The sequence below is a fragment of the Protopterus annectens genome, chromosome 2.part2, assembly GCF_019279795.1.
Source record: "Protopterus annectens isolate FY-2018-M chromosome 2.part2, PAN1.0, whole genome shotgun sequence".
NCBI classification, from domain to species: domain Eukaryota; kingdom Metazoa; phylum Chordata; order Ceratodontiformes; family Protopteridae; genus Protopterus; species Protopterus annectens.
In genome coordinates, this window is record NC_056730.1 from 114,751,561 (window position 1) to 114,763,908 (window position 12,348).

At 39.5% G+C, this 12,348-nt stretch overlaps 1 protein-coding gene across 6 annotated transcripts in view; it reads left to right on the forward strand.

Moving 5' to 3' along the window:
* Nucleotides 1-12,348, forward strand: part of SETD9 (SET domain containing 9) — a 437,944-nt gene that overhangs the window by 337,932 nt on the left and 87,664 nt on the right. The gene's annotated exons all lie outside the window — the stretch shown is intronic.

The window sequence follows — 12,348 nt, forward strand, 5'->3', positions numbered from 1 at the left end:
CCTTTCCTCTGCCTTTAAAATGCATCTTCCCAACAGAGCTCTCAGAACTAATAACCAAAACCTAATTGAGTTATACAAACCAACTCGTCCCCCAGGTAAAAACCTCCTATCCTATGGTCTAGCACATCTCTGGAACTCTCTACCTCCATCCATTCGTACCACTTCCAACCACTATTCATTCAAAAAATCTCTTCACTCTCATCTACTAACCCAATGGGAATGCTCTTGCTCCCATCCATCTTAATACTATACTGCCTTACCTCCTCTCCCTCTTTTCCAACAACATGCTTGCTTCTACCTCATAAGTAAGGACTTTTCAGTATTTTTTCAGAAATGTTTTCCTTTTTCTAGTCTATATCATCTGTAACCGTCTGTAACTATCTTCTGAATGGTATTCTCTAACTGCATAATCTTGTAAATAATGTAATGTATACTTATGTATTTTCTGTAATGTTCACCACCAGTTTGATGCTCAAATTGCATAACTTGTAAATTTTGTCTCACACTCACACTGCATAATTTGTTAATATTGTTTGATGCTCAAACTGCATAATATTGTAAACATTGTAACACATATTGTAACCCTTCTTTCTGGAGCTTTTCTCCCCAGGACTCCATTGAAAATGGGTTCATATTGGCCCAATGGACTATCCTGGTAAAACAACTACAAATAAATAAATAAATAAAATAAATAATCTGTATCCCTTTTTTACTACAGTAGAGTATTTCACTACCAGCAAATGTAAATGTGTATGCAGCCTTATTCAAAAAACAAGTATTTATGTAAAGTGCTACTCAGCCTTGTATTGTACATATTGTTTAGACATTCTTTTGCAAAAATTTTTATACCATCATAGTAGTTGCCACATATATGAAATGCTTATTAAATAATAAACTGAAACTGATATTTAATAAACAGATAAATATGATTCTATTTATCCATAGAACTTAACTGAAACTTTTTAATGTGTTTCATTTCCTTACCAGTGATAGTATTAATTGCCTGCTAACAAACCAACTTATATGTTTTTGGCAGCGAAAAGCACACTGAATTTTTCTAGTTGCAACACTGAATAGTACACTTCTTAATGCGCACACACACACACACACACACACACACACACACACACACACACACAGACACACACACACACACACACACACGAGGAATTTAAATTCATCACCATGGATTCTGTTTTTCCCCAGGGATGATGTAATTATTTTATGAGTATAGGTATATATATTTCAGGAGGATACCTACGCCAATTCCCAGTAAGGCCAAAACCTTGTTGGTTCATATTACCTTTTCAGCTATTTGTAAAATCATAATCTAACTCCGATATATATGTAGCATTTTTTAGATAATTGTGTATTTGCTAAGTGACTGAGACCCTTACCTAAAACTATAACCTGTCCCTTTACTCATCCACTACTTATTTATTTTTATGGTTCACATGGAATTTGTATTCCTAGGTTCATAGGTAGGTACTAGGCTATCAGCCCAAGGGCCTAAGTAAGCCTAGCCAACAAGGTTCCCTGGCTTACGCCACCCAAGAAAGTTAATTTCCTGTGCCCCTGTCAAGCAGAGCCACAGAAGTGATCCCTAGGGTGTATTTCCTATTTCCCATCCACTCATCAAGATTTTTCTTGAAGAGTGCTAATGAGGAACTTTGCTTGACATAGATGGGTAGCTTGTTCCAGAGTATAGGAAGTCTCTGGGACAGGAATCAATCCCACCAGCATGTCCTGTTTATTGTGGTAACAAGGTTTAGGTCCCTAGAGCATGTAGCTCGGAGGGGTTGGGATTTCTTTAGGTGTAGCATGTCCTCCAGCTCTGGGTTTAACATAGCTTTATATGTTAGGCAGAGATCTCCTTGGAGTAGGCAATATGCTACAGAGTAAAGCTGGAGTTTTTTGAGACGGTCAGTGTAGGGCATCTGTTTGAGGCCAGTAATACTCTTTGTGAGGTACTTCTATGGCCTTTCCAGCTGCTGCAGATGTCTTGTGAGGCACATTCCAAAAGGGGCGTTGTACTCTATAATGGGTCTAATGAGTGCCAAGTAGAGGGGAACAATGACCTCTTTTTTTCCTGAATTAGAACCCTTTTGTGATAAGGTGTGCCACATAGAAGGATTTCCTGACTACTGTGGCGATTTGATTATCAAAGGAGAGACTACTGCCCACCAGGGTCCCAAGGTCTCCTATCACACATTTGGCATTAAGTAGACTGCCATTTATGTGGTAGTTCATGGGTACAGAGTTTTTACCAAAGGGGATGACAATGCACTTTTTGGCATTGAGCTTGAGGCCATGCCTCTGACACCAAGCATCTGTTTCAGTGAGGCCTTTCTGTAGGATGTCCACATCATTTGGGGACTCTACTATGGCTCCTAGTTTGCACTCATCTGCGAACTTCGTTAGCCAGAGGCCTTCTGTGTTAGCCTGTACTTCAGAGAAGTAGATACCAAACAGGAGAGGTCCCAGGACTGAACCCTGTGGTACTCCACTTGTCACTGGTTTGAAGTCAAATTTGGAGTATGTAACTTTTACAGTGTGGGTTCTGTCAGTGAGCCAGTTGGCAACCCATCTTGTGATGTAGGGATTTATACCTAGTTTAGTGAGTTTAGCTATAATTCCAGAATGGGGGATGATGTTGAAAGCCTTGGCGAGGTCAAGATAGGCTGTCTGAATCACCTTACCCTCATCTACGGCTTTGGTGACTGCCTCAAAGAAGTCGATCAGGTTTAGAAGACATGATCTGCCTTTCACAAATCTGAACTGGATGGGGTCCAGAGTATGGAGGTTACCAATGTCTTTGTTTATGAGTTCCATGATGATACATTCCATGGCCTTTCAGACGAGGCTCCAAGGCTAATAGGGGGATAGTTCCCAGGATCAGTGGTGGCACCCCCTTTGTGGAGTGGGATAATTGTTGCTGTGCACCATTCAGTAGGCACAAAGCCTGATGTGAGACTATGATTGAACATGGTGTTTAGGTGGGGAGCCACTTCGTTCTGAAGTTCATGTAAAATGCAGCCTGGGATGTTGTCCGGTCCCATGGATGCTGTGTTTTTGGTTTTAGAGAGTGCAGCTTTTACCTGCATAGATGTGATTACAGGGACTCTGCATTCTTCCTATATAGATATGAGCCCTTTACGGGATGAGAGGGGGGGTAAAGTTAGCACTGAACCTATCTGCCAGGATGTTGGCAATATCAGTTGGTTCTGTAATTTTCATGCTGTTGTGCTGTAACTCAGAGCAGATCTGAATGTTGCCATTGATATTCCTGGCATAGCAATAGAATGCTTTGTGGTTGCCCTTAGAATCAGTAGCGATTTTGTTTTCGTAGCTAGCTTTGGAGGATTTATAAGGGATCTCAGCTTCTTACTGAGGCTGACCAGGGAGCTCCTCCACTCATGGGATTTTACTCGCTTTTGCAACAGTTTCTTCCTTCTGTTGTAGAGTTTGTTTATGGCAGGGGACCACCAGATTGGCTTCCTTTTTTTGGAGGATAGCATCTTGGTTCTGTTTGGGATAGCATGATCCATGCACTCGTGTAAGTGCTTATAGAGTGTATTTGTGCAGGATTCAGCAGTCGTAACTGTATTGTCCATGTGGATGGGTGTCATGACGCTTCCACTTCTTTCTTAAGAAGCATGAAGTTGGCTTTGGAGAAATTTTTACTGTGGTTTCCTTAATGGTGGGTGGGGGCGGGATGCGGATATCTAGGGTGATTAGCTTATGGTCAGGTCTGACCAATGAGGAGTTGACTTCAGGTGTGGAACACTGGTGACACATGTTGGTAATGACTAGGCCTAGGATATTGTTGCCCCTGGTGGGGGTGTGGATAAGTTGATCCAGGGCATTGGAATTTATGAATTCCAGAAAGCGTTGTGTGAAGGAGTTGGTACGAGTAGTTTTCCTAGTTAATGGTGGGGTAGTTGAAATCGCCCATTATTAGGGTGTTTGGTTGAACCGTAATATTTTCCAGTATATCAAGAAAAGAGGAGTGTGAATCCTGGGGCATGGTGTCATTATGTATTTAGAGTTAAAGTTAGAAAAATCTGTTTTGAAAGTGAACATTGCACGCAATGCAATTTATTTTCTGATTTCATCTTATTTGCTGGTTATTGTCATTATCTCTGATTTCTTTATTCTGCCCCCCTAAGAAGAAATTTATGATGTAAAAGGAAGCGCATTACATACCAGGTTATAGATACCTATCACAGAATACCATTTGTGATACCACTGTTTGCACTCTACATTTAGGGTGTAACCATTTAAATAAATAAGCGTACTGATGTGTTTTGCTCATAGTTCTTATTCAAGTGTATGACAGTGGTTTTTTCACCAGGGCCTGTACTGCAACTTTATTGTCAATTGCTAGAACCTCCCAGTCAACATAAGAAAATAAATAATGGTACTGGAGAGTCATATTGTGAGTGCATTGATTTTTTTTCTCATGCAATACCATAAAGAAACAACTCCAGATTTTGTACTATAATACCAACTGTTATCGAAGTTCATATAAGTTGTGATATATACTAATAAATATTTTACTTTTATAATATTTTATTTTTGTTATTTAAATTTTTTGTTTAATGTCTATATTTGACTGTAAACTGTGGAGCTTTTCTCCCCAGGCCTCCACTGATAATGGGTTCCTGACCTAGTGGACTTTCCCGGTCAACAAATGTCAGTAAATAAATAAATTAATTTAATGAAAGGTTAATAACTAAGTGTACACTTAAGCATGATTTTGACAGGGTACTGCCTTTATCTGTGCATTTTGGCTGTTTTGGTGGTTATAAGTTGTCTAAAAAGTGTGTTGATATTGTTGCTAACAGTTATAGAGTTCTGGTCTTCCAGTGATGCTGAAAGGTAACTCCCATCTGTAACAAACACAGTTGTGGTTCAGTTAATGTCCTATCACTGAAGGGTTGGCTTGAAGATGTGAAAGGGAACTAAGCACCACATCGCTAGCTCACACTTTGTGTGGACCACTATGTCAGTCCACAGTAAATACTGGTAATGGCAACTTGAAGGACTTTAGTAAAAGGGGAGAATGTGGGTGGCACAAAGATGTGGATAAACCTACCACCCTGATGTCCAGAGTGTCAAGCAGAAATAGAGGTAGAGAGTGGGGGGGGGGGCTGAGTAGAATATTTAAAAAATCCCCATCACACGAATTTAATTAATGGGGGTTCAACCAGCCAACTGCCACACCTTGAGAGAATGAAATGGCACTGATGGCAAATGGTGGATCCTCACCAAGGAAAAATGAAAATAGGTTAAACAATAGCAATGTATTTTAAATGGATACACTTTACTGAAAACACTTTTCTTATTTTCCTCATTACATTCATGACCACATTGAATAGGCTATGAAACCAAGTAGGCCATATTTTGCATGATATTTGATCAGGTTCAGGTTTTCTGCAGTTAATGAACAGTTCAGCAGCACCTTTAGGTGTGTGTTTAGAACTCATAGGAATTTTCATGTAATGTTCCTAACCTATATTGAATACACTTTTCCTGTTCTAAGTATAGGGTTTGTAAGTATGTAAAAAGAGCTAGAAAAATCTGTGTTAATACATGTTTGCTTTTTTTCAGATTAATAGGTTCATAGGTAGGTACCAGGCTATCGGCCCAAAAGCCTAAGTAAGCCTAGCCAACAAAGTTCCCTGGCTTACGCCAACCCAAGAAAGTTAATTTCCTGTGCCCCTGTCGAGCAGAGTGATCCCCGGGGTGTATTTCCTATTTCCTATCCACTCATCAAGATTTTTCTTGAAGAGAGTTAATGAGGAACTTTGCTTGACATTGATGGGTAGCTTGTTCCAGAGTATGGGAAGTCTCTGGGATAGGAATCTATCCCTCCAGCAAGTCCTGTTTATTGTGGTGACAAGGTTTAGGTCCCTAGAGCGTGTAGCTCGGAGGGATTGGGATTTCTGTAGGTGTAATGTGTTAAGAGAACTGCTGTCGCTGCTTATGCACTATAGTATGAATGTTGCAAACCTTGATTTATAATGTAAGCAAAATTATGCATGAACTGAAAGTTAGAATCCTATAACAGCTGTAGTCAGCTAGATGAGCAGGCTATGGTAACATAAACTTACATATTTAATGATTCTTCTGTGAAAAATGGTGCAAAACAATATGCAAAATATTTTGATAATTTCTGTAGATTGAAAAAAGTGTTCCTTAGGAAGAAAACACTACACAACAATTTTTGCTGTGAGGCAAAACCTCCCAGCACTCATTGTGGGAAGTTTCACCCCATACTCACATCCTTTTATATTGAGTATACAGTTGCACAATGCGGAATAATGGAGAAATTCACTTTTATAATGTATACAGTTGCACAATGCGGAAAAATGGAGAAATTCACTTTTATAATGTATAGTGGCCTGACCCAAAAAACAAAATGATTCCTGTTTCCCTACTGAAAGAAGCTAGAAAATAAATAGAAAAAACATCAATCGAATGATACCCAAGCCCCACCAATTTTAAAAACTAAAATAATATGCATCTCAGTTAAAAATACAATAAAAACTCAAAATCAATGTTTAATTAAAAATGCAAACATCCACACCTCCTGAGGAAATCAAACAAACCCAAATCCAACAAAAAAAACAAAGCAGATATCACATATATATATATATATATATATATATATATATATATATATATATATATATATATATTTATTTTTATATTTGTTTACTGGGAAATTCCGACTGGGAACAAAGCCCATTTTCAGCAGAAGCCCAGAGATAAAAGCTTCACAACAGTTTACAGCAAAACACAATGAATAAAAAAAAAATACACACACATACACACACACACACACACATATACATACACACACACACACACACACACACACACACACACACACACACATATACATACACACACACACACACACACACACACACACACACACACACACACACACACGTATGTACTTGCACAAACACACATATATTTATACGTATTCAATAAAAATGAACCTTTTAACTCCCAGTCAGAGACCTAAAAGACAACCATTTAAGCATCACAAAACAGATTTTTGACCCATTTAATCTGAAAAAAAAAAAGCTTCATTAACCATAATATATCACGCAGGCATATCATAACCTATTTTGATGTGGTATTCATACATGAAGGTAGTTCTAAATTGCATGGGTATTCAAAAATGCACGTACTCTTATTTGCTGATTATTCATTAGGTAAGTGAAATAAACCAAGTTACCATTTTCAAGCCTGAAATGGGCCATAGATAGAAAACATAAAAGGATATGAAACTGGCTTAATGCCTCAGCTTTAGTGAAATGTCTAATCAAATTAAAATAGAAGTTACTCTTCGTTGCAATGCAGCAACTACATTAAGCAAGGAAACAAACTAGAAACTATCACACTAAAACCCTTCAGTTTATAAATGTGAGATACATTAAAGGATATACTGATAAACTAGGGTCTGTATTACATCAACGAACGATTAAATGTTCGAATCTGTAAAGGTCGACCTGTACAGATCAAACATTTAAATGTTCGAAAATGTTTAAAAATTAGAGAAAAAAAAACAAAGTGACAAAAAAAAACCCCAAAAAAACTAAAGGCTTGCCCCCCTGCTAAAACCCTTTCCTGTTACTTTTTTTTTAATTTTAGTTTATTACATCTTCGAACATTTAAATGTTCGATCTCTAAAGGTCGACCTTTAGAGATTCAAACATTTAATAATTCATTGATGTAATATAGACCCGATACACTATAAGCCATAGACAGTAACTAAAGGAAAACAAATAATTTATTTAAAATAATTAAAATGCATGCCCAAATGTAACGGATAAATTAGTGTCTCAGCTCACTTAGTTTGGAGCTATATCCTGCAGAAACGAAAAACATTTCAGATATTTACCTGCTTGTTTATCTGTCTTTCTGTCTATAAAACTGACTACAACTCCCCAATTATTATTAACCACTTTGATTTCAATTAAAAGTTGTGAAACAGAGAACAGTAGAAAAATGTACCTTAAAGAAAGACACTGCAACAAATACTGTAGTTTGGTTCACTGGTTTCTCCACTGCAAAATTATTGTTGCATTTAAAAATGTATCATGCCTCCTTTCTCTTAATATTTTTGTCATGCTACCTTTTGATTCTCAGCCCTCTCCCAAGTCAGTTTGTTTTTCTCCATCACATGTATCAGAGTTGACTGGAAGGGGATATCATTCAGCCATCAAGGGTAGTTCCGGGTCTTCTGTTTAGCTTCCCTGGGCATGGTTGGCACACCCAACAAGGAGAAGGAGAAGGGGAGGGGAAGCTACTGACCATTCAGTGGAGGAGTCCATCTTCAGGACTCATTCAGACAGGCATTGGTCTTAAGTTCTCTTCTAGCCCATCAATAAGACTTCCTTCTCTTTCAGACGTTCCTTTTCTAAGCAGAGAAAAACAACTTCATTACCTTAGATGATCTCCCTTTCACACAGGATAGGCTGGGAGCTGAATGGGTCCTGGGCATAGACTCCTCTACTGCATCCTGAGTAGCTCCCTGCATCACTTGCTTTAACTTCTAAAGCGCATCTTCTGGGATACAACAAGTGACCATACCACTGGGTAGTGTAACCCTCAAATGCAAAGGATAATACAATTTAAATCTAAACTTAGATTCTTTGCAAATCCCCTGAGATATCAGAAAAGCAGAACTTCTTAAGTAAGTGACAAGAAAGAAAGAAGTCATTACCGCATAAAATTCATTGCTCTTGAACTTTGACTATTTTATCAGGAAACCACAATACTGATAGGTTTCTCTCCCTTGAAGCTCAGCATTCAAATCCAGCTTGATCAGCACAAGCCAAGATATTGTAACTCAAAAGAGTTCCCATAAAAGTACCTTATGTACTCTTTCAATCTGACTGTCTTCCATTGGAATGGCAGTCCATACGCCAAACTCCTGTTTGTAAAAGTTAAGCACTCCTCAACTTCTCCCTTTGCTATCCCAGTAAACATCAGATTTTTATGTCAACTTCTACATGCCAACCAAACGGGGTTCTAGCAGTTCAGTCTTAGAATCTGTTATGACAAGACAGCTCTTCATGTCCTGCAACTCGTCAGTCATCTCATCAGGCAGATCTGATTGAGTGGTGAGTATTTGTTTGTCTCCTTAGTTTTATTAAGCAATTATTCATTATTCCAGAAAAAAAGCATCAACTTTGTACTAATTTTTTATCATCTCTGCCATTAGATTAGATCATACAGATAATTAATGCTGCTATCTGGGTGACACTTCTGGGACAGTCACTACTCTATTACAGGCCATATCTTATGGCTGTCGTCCTGCCTTCTGACATCTGTTAATTTAACATAAAAACCTAATTTCTAGGCATATAGACCTTATGAACAAAGGACAAGCAGTAGAGATAGAGTGTAGAAACCTGTTTCAACAACCGCTGGTGGTAAAAACAGAATTTTATTGCTACTTGTTCTGGTGAGGATGGAGCCTAATTTCTTCTCTGTCACACGTTCCCCATCACAAACAGGAGTCAATAAGGAATTTTTTATAAAATATACTGCACTGATTTTTAGTTTTTATACTCTTAAGTTTTTACATTAATTCTAATTTTGTAAGTAGAAAAATACTGCTGGTATGGCACTTGTCTTGTTTGTCCCCTTTGCATGTTAGCTTGTTTGGAATAATAGGAGAAGAGAAATAATTCATTCTTTTCCTATGTTTTCTGTGTGCTTTCACCATCTATGTTTGCCTACCATCACAGTTCCTCCAATTCATTTTCTATGCAGGGGGCCCTGCCAGCACTGATATCAAGAGAGGGATCATCATCCTGGGCAGCCATCAGGGAGTTTTTGTGCCTTCCTATGCCCATGCATCTGCTGTAGGCCAGGGGAGGGAGTTTTCATTCCAGATGACTGAGGGCCAGCTTTGCCCTCCTGGACTGGGTTTGTCTGTGTTTTAGGATGGACCCTAATTGTCCCCAGTCTGAGGAACAACACAACAGAATGCCTCCCTTTGAATCCCACTTTATTCAGGACATAAGCTGCGGAAATGTTTCTAGTATGTCCCTAACACTAAACCCTGGGTGGCTGATATGAGCAGTGCATCACCCCAGGGTATCCTACACCCTTCCCCCAGGTGGTGCCCCCCCATTCAGCTTTTGCTCAGTGCTGGCTGAGCCCCACTCTGTCTAGATTAAATGAGCTTGAGACTTGTGGGATGAGGGTTCTAGGTTCTGTAGTGTAGTGATAATTTCATCTGCTTTACTGGTTCAACCCCCCTGTGGAGCTGGCAATTAATGCAGAAAGTTAAGGCTATGAGGTGTTAATGAGTTGCTTCCTGCAGTCCAGGGTTTGATTCCCAGCTTCCACTTACCTTCTGTGTGACTCTGAACAAATTGCTCAATAAAAGAATTGGAATATTTGGCTAGGCTGCTTGTTGGCCTCCTGGACTGCATGCCTAATAACTACCTATGAACCCTATGACTCAACAGCCTTATACACACATACATACACAAACACACACCACTGAGGGCTACCATCATTGTGTCGGGATTACTAAGCCCACATTACCCCAAATCTGTGGCCATTGGTAATATGAAAACCTCCACTTGGATGAGTCATTGGCTGCCAGAACCCACCTACCCCTCCTTTTCAGGAAGGGAGAGCTGGTGGATACTGCTTACTGTCATCCTCTGGCCTGGCTCTTCCAACCCCCCAAGACACTATTTGACCATATGGGTCATGTGAGTTTTAGTCAGCACATTATCCCTCTGTGCCACAGAGCTGGGTTTGCATTTGGTTTATTTTCTCTACAAGTTGTAGAACAGTTCACTAAGTGGTCGATGCACACTGAAGGTCAATTTCCTCTCAGTGTGATGACACCCATCCTGAGTATTTCTGTATATCTTCACTGGCACTGGGGACTGTCCACTGGTGTTGAACTGTGCACTCTGCCAGTACAGTCTCACACCAACAGAGGGGTAACCAGCAATTACCATTCTTCAGTAGAATCAACTGCAAATGACAGTGTAGAGATTACATTGGGGTATCAAAAACCTGTAGGATTACTAGCTTCTTACATCAACTAGTATGTATATGCTGTAAGAATAAATATGTCATAAAAGAAGATGCATGTCTGGTGATGTCTCCAATCAACTGCAAGGTGTGTGTGTGTGTGTGTGTGTGTGTGTGTGTGTGTGTGTGTGTGTGTGTGTGTGTGTGTGTGTGTGTGTGTGTGTGTGTCTGTGTGTGTGTGTGTGTCTGTGTGTGTGTCTGTGTCTGTGTCTGTGTGTGTGTGTGTGTGTGTGTGTGTGTGTGTGTGTGTGTGTGTAGGGAGGCTCTAAACCTGCATCTGTGATATGTATCCAGAGATGCCAGTTGCTGTTAGGTTGGTGAATATTGTAACTACTGTGCCAGTTAACATATCCATTTATTAGGATGGTTTACAGCTCTCTGGATTTCTTTCCCACTGAAGTAGCCAAAAAATGGCAGTGACTAGCCCAGGTGGTTTACATATCCCAGGTGAACTGTAGAGGTTTTGAGGATGAAATTCCATTCCTCACTGGAAGTTGACGTTGCGCTGTAGACAGATAAAGCCCTGAACGTGACTTTGATAATGTGTGACTGATTAACAATACCAGTGCTGTTGTGACTGGCTGTGGAGGATGTGGGCTGATCTGCTGGCACCAACTCTTGACCATTCTGGGATGAGACAGGCAGCCCGCTTGACTGCATTACAACCACCAAATGGATACTGTGTTGCAGTGATGCAGCAAGACCATTCAGCAGGAAGCATTTGCCACAGCAGGAGCTGAATATTCACATAAGTGTGCATGTGTGGGGCCCAGCATTATGTGTAACTCATCAGGGCTGCCCCTGCGTATCAAAGGAAAGGTCATTAAAAGAAAACTTAATTCCTGCTTGGATGATGGCATTTCATAACTGGCTATCACCCTAAAGAGTATAATCTATACTTTATAAATGGGACAACTGGCCAGTGGGAAGGTTGATGGCTGGCAACCATAGAGAGAAAAATAACTCAAAAATAGTTGTGAATCAAAAATCAATGCGGCTTTATAGAGTGACACAAGATCACAAGATGTCAGCTGATCCTTCTTTTTGTTTTTATTCTTTCCCTTACTTGTAGTTGAATTTGTTTTTGTTTTTTTTTTGTTTTTTTTTATTTTTTTTTTTATGGAGGCACAGTGGTACAAACTACATTAAGTCATGAAGCTGATATAAGCTGGCTTCACTTTTAAGAAAAACTGCATGTAAAACTGAAGCACGTGAATTGCAGACTGTTTGTGCTATGTTAGTCTGCATTTAGGATCCAAT